Consider the following 5,051-nt stretch of genomic DNA (forward strand, 5'->3'; position numbering starts at 1 on the left):
AAAAGAACAATGACCGAGACTTTCAGTAATTCCTTCGCGTGACGTCTAACCCTCTTACGTCATAATGTGACGTCTTCAAATGTTGTGACGTCTTCAAATGTTAAGGTTTCTACCACAGACATACATACATACATACATACATACGCACGCACGCACGCACGCACGCACGCACAGACAGACAAAAGTTAGCATCGCATAGGCTACACTTACGTGAGCCAATAAAACAGAAGCTGTGACTTGGATTTAAATACAAATCAAAACGCGGAAAAACTCATACTCTGATAATTGTTGTCTAAGTGTTTGTGTGGTTAAAAAAAACAAACGTACCTGATCCAGAGCAACCCATATGATCATTAAAATGTAACCATTCACTGGTCCATAGGTATACTCTTTTCAAAAAGGAGATGGGTATGGAAGAGGCAGTGCTTCTGTTAGTGATTCAAAGTGCCAGACATCCCATCCTAGTGCTGTAAAATGGATATATATATATTCAATATTTCATGGAAGCTTACTAATATTTGCATGCAAACATACTGTGACAGTACTAATACAGTAAAAGCATTATTGAGGGTGAACAGCCTGGTTTACCTGGTTTCAGTGAGGAGTAACAATACTAACAATAACATGCCTAAGTTGTGAAATGTAAGTACTTAACCCCCCCCCCCCCCCCCCCGGACACTGGCAAAATTCCAGCAGAATGTCCCCCATCTTCGCTGACGATTATCCACAGTTTATAGAGGAAGTGTGCAGGTAAGTTGTCTGCCTCTGTGTGGGTTTTACCTCCGCGGTGTAGACGAAAAACTTTTCCACTTCTGCCACAGGGCAAAAAGTTTCGTTTTGGCACTTTAACTTGGCATATAACATCAAACATCACGTTAATCAACTGAATTTTGTGGCATTATACCTATGCAATTCATGTCACATTAGAAAAACTGCCGGAACGCAATACAATTCCTGAGATTTTAGTATTATGCATAACACGGTAAAACATCGAGTTTTGGTGTCTGCGTTTTGGACGTTTTCGCTGGGATAACGGACGGCTATTCACATCGTTTTAAACAAGTTGTCGCAGTGAGCAAAACACCAGATACCGTCTGGAATTATGACAAGTTATTGCAGTGACTTAAACTCGAAGTTAGCTGTTGGTTTTGATGTGTTTCACTGCGTTTTCGTCTTGCTTTTGTTTCATAATGTTGTTGCTGTTGTTGTTACTGTTGGGAGCTATACATCACATTTTTGTTCCCCGAAAAATATATTCTTGATTAATATCAGGACGCAAACCATCCCCTTTACTTCACACACACAAACACACACACACACACACACACACACACACACACACACACACACACACACACACACACACACAATCTACTCCTCAGTTTGCAGCGTGGCTTAGACAGCGAGTTTGCCCGTACCCAAGGGGAGTAACTCGAAATAACTGAGCGCGCGGTCTGCTGTAAAAGGCCCTAATAGAAATCAACCCCCTCCTGCTAGGTACACGTGCACTCAAGTTAACCTCTGCTTTGACCTGTGGCTGTGTGCCAAGAGAGAGAGCAGAGACACACACACTCCAGCGCCGTAGACCAGATTAATAGGTGCTTGATTTTGGTATTTTGATGTTACATAACATTAAACCTTTATTGGGCTAAGCCCACGAAGATCTGTGATGTATAATCAAGAAGACCTGTTACTTTAATGTAAATGGTGTTATATTACTGTTGAACCTTTAGGTTTAATGAAAGTAACTGTAAGTTTGAACTTATCGTTTTGCAGACCAACCCGTGACGCCAGAGGATAACGGAGATTCACCCCTGGCACTCATAGCGGGCGGGTCTGTTGCTGCTGCTGTTGTTGTCATCGTCATCATCGTCGTCATCGTCGTCATTGTCGTCAAGCGAAAAAGTAAGGCTTACAAAGACTCGTCTCAGGTAGACTCGGACATGTTATCAGTGATTGATAAATAATTAAGATATGCACATTTTAATAGATAAATGGAATCTAATATTTGTCATTGATATTTATCATCTACACTTTGTGATAAACAAGCATGATCCAGACTTTCTTATGCGTCTGCATGTGTGTATGTATAACTCTGCATTTGGAAAACGTACGCCATAACGTAAGGTTTTGTGTTATAAACTAACATATCAAAGCCATGTCTCATGTGTCACAGACAGAACCTACGAGAGGCCCAGACGAAGAAGAGGAAGACCTGAACACACGTACTCGGACCTTCATCCTGACAACAACACTACACCACAGCCTCTCAACACTGCTCCCAACGCTCCTCCAGCCACTGCTCAAAACACTGATCACAATACTGCTGACAACACAACCCTTAACACTGCTGCTCACAACACTGCTGATGACACTGGATTGGTCGTGTGTACGTGAACATCCGGAGTGACGGTGCGAGTGGTGGCGCCGTGTACTACAATGAGACCAGCGACACACAGACAGCGCCCAGCACTGACGGACAGGACGCCGACCACTACTACATTGAGATGCTGCCGCCTGTGGATCTGAGTGGTAAGATACAACACGAAAGAAGAGAAACAGAGAGTACTTAGTGAGGAGGGATTGAAGGCAGGCGGAAGAGATGGAGGACAGGGATAGAGAGAGACACACACACTGAGAGAGGGACAGGGATAGAGAGAGACACACACATAGAGAGAGGGACAGAGATAGAGAGAGACAGAGAGAGGGGGAAAGAGAGAGAAGGAGAGAGAGAGATAGAGTGAGATAGAGAGAGAGAGAAGGAGAGAGATAGAGAGAAAGAGAGAGGTAGAGAGAGAGAGGGGGGGAAAGAGAGAGTAGGAGAGAGAGAGAGATAGATAGAGAAAGAGAGACAGGGAGAGAGAGAGATAGATAGAGAGAGAGAGAGAATGAGAGAGAGATAGATAGAGAGAGAGAGAATGAGAGAGAGAGAGAGAGAGAGAGAGAGAGAGAGCGATAGAGAGATCGAGCGGTTAGGGAGAGAAAGAGAGTGTGCAATGGTGAACTTAGTTTCAAGTTCAGTGACAAGCTTAACATATACTCATCTCTGTCTGTCTGTCTTTTGTTCAGGTCCTGCCGCCCTCACGAGAGAAGCTGACCTGGGGATGAACGTGTCGCTGTATGAGGAGATAAAGTGAAGGATGATGACGAGGATAATGACGATGATGATGACAATGATGATGACGACGATGACGATGGATCTTCTTGTTCTTTTTTTTCAAGGACTTAGGTTTAAGACTACGCCATTTATTTCCAACCTGTCCTTGCATCCGATACAAAATAATTAAGATTAAGAAACCAACGACTACAACTCTGTCTGTCGGCGGTTGCGCCACATTGATGCCGGTATAGTGATGTCAGCTTTCTGCCTCTGTCACCTTTCCGCCTCTGTTACCTTTCCGACTCCATATATACTGGAGACTGAAATGTTGTTTCCAGATCAAATTAAAGAGGTGGACGTATTTAAGGACGAATAACATGTCAGTTTCTTGCATGTGAAGGAAATTGGTGGTGACATGTGATAGATTTCACCCAAAAATTCGATTTCTTCGAAAACGTGTACCGAGTGGTTACGTCCCTTGAATAAGATGGGAAACATTTTGGGATGAATCACATTTCTAAGTTTAAATAAAAACATTGGTTGGACAAATTTGACCCTATGAATGTAAAGTACCCAAGGTCGATCATCAGTACTATCGAAGGGTGTTTTTTAGTTCAGTGTGGAGTTTATACAAGATCAACGATGCGAATCGGACAGGTGACAGAGGCGCAAATCTGACATCGTTAAACCGGCACGAACACAATAGCGGTGGATATAGCTCGATGACATGTAGCAAAGCTGACATCGTTTAACCGGCTCGAACACCATAGCGGTGGATATAGCTCGATGACATACAGCAAAGCTGACATCGTTAGCTCGAACACCTTAGCGGTGGATATAGCTCGATGACATACAGCAAAGCTGACATCGTTAAACCGGCTCGAACACCTTAGCGGTGGATATAGCTCGATGACAGGTAGCAAAGCTGACATCGTTAAACCGGCACGAACACCATAGCGGTGGATATAGCTCGATGACATACAGCAAAGCTGACATCGTTAAACCGGCACAAACACCATAGCGGTGCATATAGTTCGATGCATGTCAGCCACTTGATTTTATCTACAATTTCGATTTACCAGTTTGTCGCAATATTTTCCGGCAGTGTCGCAAAATCTTAACAAATGTTATAAGACTATGTGAATAGTAAACTGTATTTTTACAATTTAACACCAGGTACGATCAAACATTCAGAGAAGTTGACGTTTTTATTTGAACACGTGTCTCCACTTTGTTCCGAATCTACGATAGTGTCTTCACCAAATAAGGTATCTACGATAGTGTCTTCACCAAACAAGGTATCTACGATAGTGTCTTCACCAAATAAGGTAGCGAACATGTCATTGCTTAGTAATAACCCATTGACTGCTGACAGAAATAATTCAAAAATTCCATCATAAAAAAATCATCACCTAAACGGTAAAACAATTAGCACACAATTCAGAACATGGTCTCCAGGGGAGGCTATCATCTTTCTGCAATTCAAAGAGCAAGTAATATACAGCGATTGTTTCCCATTCCAGAGTATTGATTTGTTAATTATGTCAAAACCCGTGTACTTGATTGCAACTGTTCAACTAATGTGTGTGTGTGTGTGTGTGTGTGTGTGTGTGTGTGTGTGTGTGTGTGTGTGTGTGTGTGTGTGTGTGTGAGTGTGTGTGTGTGTGTGTGTGTGTGTGTGTGTGTGTGTGTGAGTGTGTGTGTGAGTGTGTGTGTACTTTTGTGTGTCTGTGTGTGAGTGTGTGTGTGTGTGTGTGTGAGTGTGTGTGTGTGTGTGAGTCAGTGTGTGTGTGTGTGAGTGTGTGTGTGTGAGTGTGTGTGTGTGAGTGTGTGTGTGTGTGTGTGTGTGTGAGTGTGTGTGTGTGTGTGTGTGTGTGTGAGTGTGTGTGTGTGTGTGTGTGTGTGTGTGTGAGTGTGTGTGTGTGTGTAGCACACTAATTGCTAAAACAAC

The 5,051-nt window shown here is 43.1% G+C and overlaps 1 long non-coding RNA gene across 1 annotated transcript; it reads left to right on the forward strand.

Moving 5' to 3' along the window:
• The first annotated feature begins 1,780 nt into the window (after nt 1-1,780).
• LOC138956964 (uncharacterized) lies at nt 1,781-4,789 on the forward strand. Its single transcript, XR_011452885.1, has 3 exons — nt 1,781-1,905; nt 2,177-2,532; nt 3,070-4,789. It is a non-coding gene; the product is annotated as an uncharacterized lncRNA (long non-coding RNA).
• The last annotated feature ends 262 nt before the right edge of the window (nt 4,790-5,051 follow it).

The sequence above is a fragment of the Littorina saxatilis genome, unplaced genomic scaffold (genome assembly GCF_037325665.1).
Source record: "Littorina saxatilis isolate snail1 unplaced genomic scaffold, US_GU_Lsax_2.0 scaffold_848, whole genome shotgun sequence".
In the NCBI taxonomy this organism is placed as follows: domain Eukaryota; kingdom Metazoa; phylum Mollusca; class Gastropoda; order Littorinimorpha; family Littorinidae; genus Littorina; species Littorina saxatilis.